The sequence below is a fragment of the Cibotium barometz genome, chromosome 35 (genome assembly GCF_041138505.1).
Source record: "Cibotium barometz isolate CiBa-2024 chromosome 35, ASM4113850v1, whole genome shotgun sequence".
In the NCBI taxonomy this organism is placed as follows: domain Eukaryota; kingdom Viridiplantae; phylum Streptophyta; class Polypodiopsida; order Cyatheales; family Cibotiaceae; genus Cibotium; species Cibotium barometz.
Genome location: NC_141080.1, coordinates 50,125,059 through 50,137,153, shown reverse-complemented (window position 1 = coordinate 50,137,153; position 12,095 = coordinate 50,125,059). Strand labels below are relative to the sequence as shown.

Below are 12,095 nucleotides of genomic sequence, written 5' to 3'. Positions count from 1 at the left end.
GAGCAAGATAAGCCCTCTTCTTTCGTCACACTAGGCACCGGATGTCACCAGCCTGGACATTTCCCAGTCTGAAAGGGATCTGGTGGACTCAAGGATGTTTAAATATTTGGAAAGTACAAGCTTTGGGAATGGGGGATTATCCTAGAATACAAAGGACCACACTCCTAAAATTTAGGAGAGTTGCTATTTTTGGCCCGACCCCGATGGAAATTCTGTTCGCGTCATTACATCTGGAATTGAGCAGATACCAAAAGTTGGCAAAGTGCCTATAACAGAATGTCTACCAATTGGGATATTTTTAGAAATAAAGTTTATGGAAGGACCCATCTCTTAGATTGGGACATGTGGCAAGGAGGTGGACCAAAGTGAGACAAGTGGCCTGACACTTGTTAGAAAGTGGATCAAAGTGAGACAAGTGGCCTCACACTTGTCACTTCAGCTATTGTGTGGCTCTCCACTTGTCATTGTAGCCTTCTCTTGCCATTTTAGCTCATGGGAGGCCCAAATCTATAAATTGGAGCCCTCTCTCTTCATTAATAGAGGCTCTCTTGCTCCACACTAGCCTCTACCACCGTTACAGGTTGCCCTAATGATGGCTACTCTCTTTCTCTCTCTCTTGAAGGCTGCCCATGAAGAATACCGACTGTTGGGGACTGTTTTGGAGGCTTCCATCGCGAAGAAATACTGAAGGCAAGGGTATTTAATCATTTATTATGATTTCTAGCCATTGTACTTGTTGTACCAGCATTTGTACTTGCTGTACCAGCCCTTGTACTGGCTCTACCAGCTTCTGTACTTGCTGTACCACCCATTGTACCGACTGTACCAGCTTCTGTACTTGCTGTACCTGCTGTACCAGCCACCGTACCTGCTGTACCAGCCACTATACCGGCTGTACTAGCCATTGTACCTGCTGTACCGGCTGAATGGAGAGTTGTACTTGCTGTACCCTTCCTATTGCATGAAGACCCGTGGTTTTTGGGGAAGAATCAGTACCCACACGGAGGTATATGGATTATATTGTTGGCTCGGCATTTCTACATCCTATGTTCCGGCTTGGTAGCCTTGTGTTGGGCTGTGTTATGGCATTTGTATAGGGATAATCCGGCATCTCCCGTGGGGAGAGTAAGGCCCTCAAAGCTTGTACATGATAATATTCTCCTTGGGTAATAAAATACTCCAAGGGGGGGGGTCGGCCCATTCCGGCCTCTATGTGGTGTCACACGTGCAAGCTCCATTTTCAGCATTTGTGGATGTTTTGTCCAGCTTTATGTTTTATGCAAAATGATGATGGATATGTGTTAAGGCTGTGGCCATGTTTAAGTGTTTTAACATGCATTAATGGTATTAACAAGTGTGTCAAAGGCCCTAGTCCCCCGGGCACCCGCCGCGAGTTTCATTGGCATCAGAGCATAGGCTTTCTTGGAAGCAGAGGTTTCTTTCTATCAATAAGGAAGAGAAAGATCTCAAGTGGGGACCACACTTACCATCATTGCTATTAAGCATGGCCAGCCACTTCAGAGCCTATGAAGCAAGAGCATGAGCAATAGACAGCTTAGTCTAAGAATTTATGAATTCACAAAATTTATCTTGGAAGTATGGAGTTGGCTTTATGTGCACACGTTTAGCACTCTTTCCATATGGATATTGTGGATTATATTATCAAGCTTACAGGCAAGCTATATGGAGATATATCTCGGGATATCTTAAGGACATGGTGAGGAGATATTTCTTTTGGCTTCATGACCAACCTGGCAAAGAAAAGCTAAGTATACTTTGAGTTTGCAAAGTTAGTGCTTTTGCTATCAAGTGTTTTTGATATTCACTAACCCTTGTATAGCTATGCAAGGAGAAAGGTGTTGTTGTTTGCCTTGAGATGGTTTCACGGAAACATTGTTTATGGCTCCCTTTAATGAGATGAATTCTTTTAATGGCTCCCTTTGACTGGGATGGATTATTCTTTTTGGCTCCCTTTATTTGGGATGCATTGGACTTATGAAACTCATGGTTCACATACCTTGTGTAGTGTTCTCTTGTCCTACGTGCTCTCTTGAAGATTGTTTCTACCATGTGTGGGTGGAACAATAGAGAGCAGATGGAAGGGAACATGGGCACTTGAGAGGGTAGTGTGAGTTGGTGGCCGAAATGCCTATAAACTATGTGTAGCAGAAATGCGTATGGAACACCAGGTTATCTATGCCTGCGAGTGATTGTTTTCAGGACTCCTTGTTTAGCCGCTCTGTGTAGTATTTCTTTCTCCTAAGTGCTCTTCAAGATGTTGCTACCTTGCTTGGTAGAACATAGAGCCAATGGTAGAGAATATGGGCACTGAAGTCGGGCCGGGCATCAAGGCAGCTCCTTGGTGATCTACATCGACATACCATTGTTTTCTAAATGCTGATATTCATATGCATTGGCATGGAGAATTTGGCAATGGATGCCTGAATTTCTCCAATAGTAATACAATTTACTCAAGGGAGGGGTCGGCCGTTCCGGCTCATTGTGTGTCTCTTGTAAGCCCACCTCTCATCCAAGGTCTGTGGCCAGAGTACCAACACGGAGTGCAAGTGGTAAAGTGGACATGATACTTGGTTGGCAGAGGACTTATGTCTATGCCAAGGGTCATGTGGACCGATGCCTTATTGGCAGGAGACTTATTTTGTCTCGCCCATTTACTTGGGACATGGATTATGATATCTGGACTTATGGGACTGATTTGTCTCGCCCATCTACTTGGGTCATGATTATGATATCTGGACTTATGGGACTGTTTTTGTCTCGCCCATTTATTTTGGGACATGATTTTGATATTGGTATTATGGAGACTTATTTAGTCTCGCCCATTTCTTTGGGACATGGATTCTTCAGTTATATTGGATTTTTGAGACTGTCTCGTCTCGCCCAATCGATGGGACATGATTATATCTTGAATATATGGCTTGAAGCTTAAAGTTGCGGACAACTTTTAAGAAGTTGGGGAGGATGTCACCAGCCTGGACATTTCCCAGTCTGAAAGGGATCTGGTGGACTCAAGGATGTTTAAATATTTGGAAAGTACAAGCTTTGGGAATGGGGGATTATCCTAGAATACAAAGGACCACACTCCTAAAATTTAGGAGAGTTGCTATTTTTGGCCCGACTCCGATGGAAATTCTGTTCGCGTCATTACATCTGGAATTGAGCAGATACCAAAAGTTGGCAAAGTGCCTATAAAAACAGAATGTCTACCAATTGGGATATTTTTAGAAATAAAGTTTATGGAAGGACCCATCTCTTAGATTGGGACATGTGGCAAGGAGGTGGACCAAAGTGAGACAAGTGGCCTGACACTTGTTAGAAAGTGGATCAAAGTGAGACAAGTGGCCTCACACTTGTCACTTCAGCTATTGTGTGGCTCTCCACTTGTCATTGTAGCCTTCTCTTGCCATTTTAGCTCATGGGAGGCCCAAATCTATAAATTGGAGCCCTCTCTCTTCATTAATAGAGGCTCTCTTGCTCCACACTAGCCTCTACCACCGTTACAGGTTGCCCTAATGATGGTACTCTCTTTCTCTCTCTCTTGAAGGCTGCCCATGAAGAATACCGACTGTTGGGGACTGTTTTGGAGGCTTCCATCGCGAAGAAATACTGAAGGCAAGGGTATTTAATCATTTATTATGATTTCTAGCCATTGTACTTGTTGTACCAGCATTTGTACTTGTTGTACCAGCCCTTGTACTGGCTGTACCAGCTTCTGTACTTGCTGTACCACCCATTGTACCGACTGTACCAGCTTCTGTACTTGCTGTACCTACTGTACCAACCACCGTACCGGCTGTACCAACCATTGTACCTGCTGTACCAACCACTGTACCGGCTGTACTAGCCATTGTACCTGCTGTACCGGCTGAATGGAGAGTTGTACTTGCTGTACCCTTCCTATTGCATGAAGACCCGTGGTTTTTGGGGAAGAATCAATACCCACACGGAGGTATATGGATTATATTTTTGGCTCGGCATTTCTACATCCTATGTTCCGGCTTGGTAGCCTTGTGTTGGGCTGTGTTATGGCATTTGTATAGGGATAATACGGCATCTCCCGTGGGGAGAGAGGGCCCTCAAAGCTTGTACATGATAATATTCTCCTTGGGTAATAAAATACTCCAAGGGGGGGGGTCGGCCCATTCCGGCCTCTATGTGGTGTCACACGTGCAAGCTCCATTTTCAGCATTTGTGGATGTTTTGTCCAGCTTTATGTTTTATGCAAAGTGATGATGGATATGTGTTAAGGCTGTGGCCATGTTTAAGTGTTTTAACATGCATTAATGGTATTAACAAGTGTGTCAAAGGCCCTAGTCCCCCGGGCACCCGCCGCAAGTTTCACCGGAAGGTAATCCGTGACGACTGTCTGTGAGTGGTAACACCCATGAGCACCTCTCTCTGTAATCTCATCCTCATCTCTCTGCACTCCTCATCATACCAGCTGTTCTGGGACATGTTCCCAGATCGTCTCCGTGTAGGCTGACTATAAGGCTCATGATGCAAACCCAAAGCCACCTATTTATAGGTTGGACAAGAGCTGGTCAGCCAGTATAAAAACAGTGGGCTGGCCGACTATGCAAAAAATACTAGAATAATGTCTAAAAAATAGACAAAAATAGCAAAAAAATATCTAAAATAAAATGAATGCATGGCCTCATAAATCTAGCCAGATACAACATGAAATATGCACATATAAGCCCAATCTGGAGATGATAATGCCAAAAAATAGAAGGGGATGATGACAGTCATCTAAGAAACAGATTGGAATCCCATCAAGTTTAGCATAGGGGGATGTCATGTGCAAGACATGCACTGGATTGATCTCAAGGCCAATCCTAAGGAGAGCAACCAGACAAAAACAAATCAGAACCACGAAATAGGAGCATGAGTTGTTGTTTGGCAGGAAATTGTCTCATGGACAATGTGGTGTTGCTGTCGGCCAGCAAAAGAATGCATAAAACCTGTCGACTGAAGCACATGAAGGATTTATTGTCCTACACCTAGCCGACCAGCAATCGGCCAATCCATTGGGGACTTTTCCAGCCTGCAGACAGATGTATGTAACTATTTGGCCCTCCTAGCGCTTTTTACATGATGCCCGGACTCATGGACAAGTTGATGGATACATGGGAACAACGTTCCTAAAATTGGCATTGGACAAAGCACCATTCTTGGTCAAAAAGCAAAAAGTCAAACTATGTTGACCAAAAGCTGAGAGCACCGTTGGAAAGTGGACATCGAACTGGATCAAAAAGCTAAAAGCCGCTTTTTCAAACAACAGCTCCAAGGCCAAAAAGAAAAGCACAAATCAAGAACCTCAGCTATTATTAATAATATTTAATAAAGAAAAAGCAAAAGCAAGAAGATAAAACAAAAGCAAAGCTTGGGAAAAGCAAGCACCCCTATCAAGTATATAAGAAGCTTGTACTCTCTTGGAAAGATCATAAAAATTTTGGAGAGCCATCTAGGAAGGCTTGACCATCATCTTCTTCATCAAAATCTCCCTCTCCACCCTCAGCCTCTACCCTGTCTGCAGAGCCACCTCTGCCAGCTGAACCACCAGCACCACCGCCACCCATAGCTGCCTGCCGCCACCCAGAGCCCTCCGCCCCGCCACCTATTCGCCACCCTGTTTGCTCCTCCACCGTTGCCTATTGGCTACCGCCTGCCACCTCCATCAACACCACCTTTCAACCGCCTTCTTTGGAGGGTTGCCACCCTTTGAAGAAGCGTCACCTCCTCTCTTTCAATGAAAGAAGCTTGGATATGGGAAGCTTGGACACGGAGAGCTTGAACATGGAATTTGGGCATGGAACTTGAACATATAGCTTGGGCATGAAACTTGGACATAAACATGGAACTTGGACATAAACATGGAACTTGGGCATGAAGCTTGGACATAAACATGGAACTTGCACATATAGCTTGGGCATGACGCTTGGACATGAACATGGAACTTGTTGGACTTGGACTTGGATCCAGACTTGGATTTGGATCTGGACTTAGACTTGGATTTGGATCTAGACTTTAGACTTGGATTTATTGGATTTGGATTTGGATTTGGATATAGGATCTGGTACTAGCCCGGTAAGAGATACTTGTGGGTCATTCCCGTGGTGTGCTCGGCATCAGAGATCTCGTGCCTCGACATCGACCTCGACTTGGATATCCTACATCAGCATATTTGTTTGTTTTGTGTTCATTGATTGTATTGGTCTTGGCTAGCATGCCTGTGGATTGTTCCTTAATAAATTCTTGAAAGGGGGTGGGGCTTGTTCCGCGCTCAGCGTGGTGTATTGTGCAAGATCCCTATTCCCTTCTCTCTCCCCCCTCTCTCTATATCTGCTCGGCCAAGAAAAAGCTTCCGCGCATGTGACATTGGTATCACAGCTTCAAGTTCAGCAATGCTAAGCACTGATGGTGTCCCAGATGAAGGTGCACAATCCAAGGAGAGTAACACAAGACAAGGAAGAAGTTCCTAGGAGGTTGGTTGGTATTGTTCCACGACCCAAGGGGAATGGCAGCCCTGTGAGTCGGATGCCACTTGGGGCATACTAAGAAAGGATTTCAAGAAAACGCTTCCAAGGGATGATGATCATCCAAGGGGTGGAGTGAGGATGCCAGACTCCACTCACGAAAAGAAGACCAAAGACAGTGTTCAGGGACAGGGCATGAAGGGCCAGGGGACAAGTGGAACAGATGCATAGATCTTCACCGGACTGTGGAGTGGAATTAAGGAACAACAAGGTTTTCAGTGAAAAGGTTGCCGGGAAGGGAAGGATGATGTAACCAAACCAAGCCTGAAACACTTCAAGTACACACACAAAGTATCACAACAAAAAGCCACAAAAAGGTGGACAACACACTGAGCCCAAATGGCCGGCCCCCCTAGGTCACTTCTTTATTAATCAAAAGCTGATACAAGAAACCCAAGGTGAGGGTGCTTTCAGCACCAGATATCCACGTTTCCTGTGAGGCTTTCCACCAAGCTTGTATGGAACAGAGTATAAGACCTCTTCACAAGCCAAAATAGACTCAATCTTCAACCGTCAGTTCAGTCCAGATCAATTCCGTAAATCAGTCCATAACAGCTCCAAGACAGCCCCAGCCACATTGCCAAAAATCAGTCCCAGAAACAGCCCTAAATCTGCCCCGCAATAGTCCACTGTTGTACAGCCAGTCCTGAGAGGTAAGAGAGACACAAGCTGCTGCTGGTCTGAACTGTATGTGAGGAGAGAGGTGCAGATGAGTGGGTCGCCCATGTCCGGCCAAGCCTCAAGCTAGAGAGAGAAGGTACGGCAGCTGCTACGGGCCTGTTTTCATGCAAGAGAGAAAAAGAGAAACTCTATAGCCAGCCTGTCCAGATCACCAAAGAGAGCAGCCCGCCAAGTATATGTTGTAACACGCGGAAGCTCTGAGAGTCTTCTTTCAGCCCTAAACACTCCTGGAAACCATCTGATGCAAAACGCAGATATAGAGAGAGAGTTGAGAGGGAGAGAGATGTGCTGGAAATTCAGTATATTGATATCGTACAAAAAGGTATCTCTACTACAGCCATAGGCTGCCTTGTACAAAAGGTGATAACACCCAAAATTCTGTCACCCTATGGGACTCCTAGTGACCCAAACCCCTAGAGGGTTGAATGCCTTAAAGAGGAGCTTCTTATTCCTTTTATAGTAGTCTTGGACATTTTGGTCTACTGGCCGACTGCTGGTCGGCCAGTCCTATGTGCTTTTAAGTGCTTTAAATGCCCCTTTTTCAGCGCTGCCTGACTGGAGGACCTTTCCTTTGATTATTAGGTGTCAATCGCCGCCTTGTCCTCTGGAGTGCCTGCAGTCGACTACTCTCCTGAGCAACAGCCGCCGCCTCTGGATCAGATTCAGCTGACAACCTCCTGCAGCCGACTGCCTTATCCTTGCCATGCTCCAATACCACCAAACAGCACTCCTTGCTCCACTTCTGGTTCTTCAAAGTCTTTATCTGGCTGCCTTTTCTGGATCAGCGTCTGAAGATTGTCCATGGCATTGACCATGCACATGACATATGTGCTCCAAAGGATGCACTTCAGCTTATCCTCCCTTTTCTGGGGTAGGCCAGCTCTAAAAGGGTGGCCCATGCTTTTTCCCGTCCAAAAGTGACTGTCCATGCTAAGAATGTTCAAACTTATGCTTTTCTTAGCCAAAAATGGTATAAATAATAAAAGTCGGTCATCATTAATATCCATGCTATAAAAAATTAAAATATCTCCCAGAGGTGGGCGCCTAGCTTTTGTTGCCCTTGTAAGCCCAAAAAGCTTGCCCACATGTTCATTTACGATGCCCATGTACCCATTTAATGTTAACTAAAGTCCATAAAATCCCTTGTTAAGTGCCCAAGCCTCAAATACCAATGTGCACACCTGACACCTTCTTCAAGGAAAGAAATGCTTTTATTCTTTGGCATCTCCCATCTTCAGTGGAAAATCCCCGTTCTCACCTTGGTTTCCTTACATGTGGGCTTCCCCCAAAACACTGGTGAGAGATGGGTAAAAAGCCAAATGGTGACAGATGGCAGTTATGGGAGACCATATGTGGAGACAAAGGATGATGACATTCATCCAAGGCCAAAAGTTGGAATCCCGTCATCACGTTTAGCGACACCAAAATGGATCCCCATGGATTAGGACCAAGTCGGCTAGGTGAGTAGCATTCTGGGGTAGTCGGATGCTTTAATGGACTTTATGTCCATTGAAGCTGGCCGACAGTTGGCCAGCATGAGTGAGTGTCCAAAAGGCTCATATAAGGCTCAGCCAAGAAATCTTTTGATTCATCTCTCCTCACTCTAGAAATAGGACCCTTGAGGTCTATATTAGGATTGGGGCATGCCTATGGCTGCCAGAAACATGTACCCTTTTTTTACTATATGAATATATTGAAAATACAGATCTCTCTCTCTCTCTTTTCTCCATCTCTTCTTTGCGTTTTGCATCAAGCTCTTTCTATGAAAGGTGTTTAGGGCTGAAAGAAGACACATAGCTTCCGCACATGTGAGAACTTAGAAGCTGTTGTTCCTATAACATATATGGCTGTGGAAACAAGACAAAACAAAACCTTCTCAACAGGTCCCCGAAGAATATAAACCATCCTTCAATCTTCCAACTCCTCATGGAATTGGAAACTTGAAATCACCGAGACAAATATTTGCTAGTTATAACATAATGCCCATCCTTTCCAGGATTTGGTCAATCCTTGTATCTAGGGGATATCATACCTATCTCTCGGAGACTCCTAACTATCAAGCACCAACCTTCAGAACCTAATCCCACCCTCTCCCACTACCCATCGAACTGAGGGTGATTAGAAAAACACAAGTCCGTCCTGTGGATGACCTGCTGTAGGAACATCATGACAATCATAAGGGATCTCTCCCCTAATCTCAACACAATCTCGCACACAGACTCTTATCATCCTGGAACAACAACCGGTTCCGAAAATAGTATTGACTACCTTCCACTCTATCAAGCGGAATGATCCCTGAGTCCTGATCTAAATCAAAGGAGCTCCTCGCCCGGACCTACTGCCATACCAAATGAAATGCCCATCGGCCCAACATAGCCCTCTCAGGGAATCATTTGAGTCGGCCCAAAGTCTAGGTTTGGTACTGTGGAGCCTTCTCTGACTTAAACTTTCATTTACGCCTGGAAGCCTGCTCAAGGGTTTCTGTGCTTAAGGTTTCTAAGAGACATTCTTCTGAGTCTAGCTAGCCAGTCTCCTCATAAATCCTAGCATACCGAATAGCATCCTCCAGTGTTTTGCTATGATTATTCCTCTCATGGAGCTTATAATCTCAGACTAATCCTCGGATAAAAAACCCACACAAAATCGTAACATCCATATGACCTACTTTCATGAACAAAGTAATGAAAGGGTTGATGGAGAGATACCTGATCAATCACAAGAAGTCCTCACCCTACTACCCACAGTGCAACGGCTAGGCGAAATCAACCAACAAGGTTCTGACCAAGATTTTAAAGAAAATTGTAAATGCTAACAAAAATGATTGGGACCAAAAGCTAGATGCGGTCCTATGGGCATTCCGCACATCCTACAAAGTTCCAACTGGGCAAACACCATTCAAGCTCGTCTATGGGTTGGAAGCAGTTATGCCCATGGAATTCATGGTACCTAGTCTGAGAGTGGCCATTCAAGAGAAGTTGCCAATGGAAGAATCCTGGGAGATTATAATGTAGGAACTCTTAGCCTTAGAGGAAGAAAGGCAAATCAGCTCTCTAAAGGCGGAGATAATGCAGTGAAGAAGAAGAAAGGCTTGGACTGATAGGCATCTCAAGCATAAGATTTATGAGAAAGGAGATCTTGTATTGGTCTACAATTCCAAGTTGTGACCTCACCTCGGAAAATTCAAAATCCGATACTACAACTCCCTCAAGCTTTGTACGTATGTGTCAAAAAGCAAATTCTTCATGTCCAAGTCTGCAAACTTTGCTACTATATCAAATTCATCCTCCATGCTGAGCCATTCCCCTTTCACAAGTCTCGACCTCCTGTAGACAAATCGCAAGAACTCTTCTCGAAACTATCTCTTGAAATCTGCCCAAGTACTAGGTTTGTTTTGCAGCTCCCGCCACCAAATCAAGGCCTTCTCCTTAAGGATACTTCTAGCCATCTGGATCTTTCGGAATCTAGAAAAGGATGAACTCAAAGTGAACATTCCATCGATTCAACCTGAAGTCAACAGCCTTCTGAGTCCACTCCTTCTTCTCCCCCCCAAACACATCCAGGATGAAAGAAGGTGTTGCTGAAGCCTGACACTGATGTTGGAGTAGTACTAACAATCTCTTTCTGAGAGAAATACCTCCCATATATCAACCCTAAGACACAGGCGAAAACAAGATTAGTACAAACCAAAAAGAAAGGGTGCAGGCAAGCTCACCACCCAACCGTAGGCTCGCTACGACAAGGGCTAAGGTTTCACTCCCACATATCCATGCCAATCAGCCCTAGCGTCCCATACCACCAATGCCTGCCCATAAGGGCCCTCAGCAAGACTACCCATGATCCGCTATGTCCATGGTAGGAGTAAGCCTCTTGGTCTTGGTCCACACCATACTGAATCAATAATAACCCAAGACTCACTTATATAGTGTTTATTGCTACTATAAATAACATACTAGTTATATATAGCCAATAACCTTGGATTTATTAATATTGAACATTCAAGCTTGCTTTCCCTAATCCCAAGGCTCCTCTAACCATGTTGGATTAGTTCCTAACCTTGAAGGTACATATCAGATGCCCAACGCCTTGCTATTTATAGGCTCATGACATTCCCCTACACCTACCCGACTGCTGTCGGCTGGCAGAGAACAAGCCAAATCTTCATTTAATGCTGCCAACTTCCTTGTATGGTGGTGTAATATGACTTGACCGACCAGTCCTTTGACCATGTGGGCTTCTTCCTTGCCTATTAGAGCCTGCTAGTGCCCTTGAGTATCCTAAACTTGCTGCCAAATCTGGGATCAGCCATGAGATTAGCCATGTCCACGTGTGTGCATGTGATATTAAACACCTCACTTGTCAAACCAACAATGGGTAGCATTTCAAAACAAGCTATTCCCCACCATCAAAGGTGGAGTGTGCAAAATACTTAAATGGGTGTATCCTCTCTCTTTCTACCTTCAGACCCTCCATTCACCAATGCACTATGCGAGAGACAACATTACGGGGTACCTAGCCGAGTAAAGATTGCCCATCTCGGATGCAAAGATTGCCCACCTCATATACCAATGGAAGATGCCCACTCATATGAACACTGCCCAACTCATATAGCGATAGAAAGTTCACTTATTTTTCCCCTTTGAGTAGATCCTCCTGTTGTCACAAAATATACCTGCCCAAGCCTGAAGGTGTAACAACTTGTGGCCACAAAGCACCCACATACCAATGGGCCTGAGAGCCTCCTCCTGGAGTTACAAGCCCACACACTTGGCTGCTAAAAAGTTCAGGTTATTTCCAAACTTGAACAAAAATCAAGTGAAATCTTGACACCATGAGAGTCTACCGCCCAACTCTCCTTCA

At 44.8% G+C, this 12,095-nt stretch overlaps 1 protein-coding gene across 1 annotated transcript in view; it reads right to left on the bottom strand.

Moving 5' to 3' along the window:
* The window catches only part of LOC147618565 (CBS domain-containing protein CBSX2, chloroplastic-like), a 60,981-nt gene that overhangs the window by 48,293 nt on the left and 593 nt on the right, over positions 1–12,095 (bottom strand). The window lies entirely within an intron of this gene.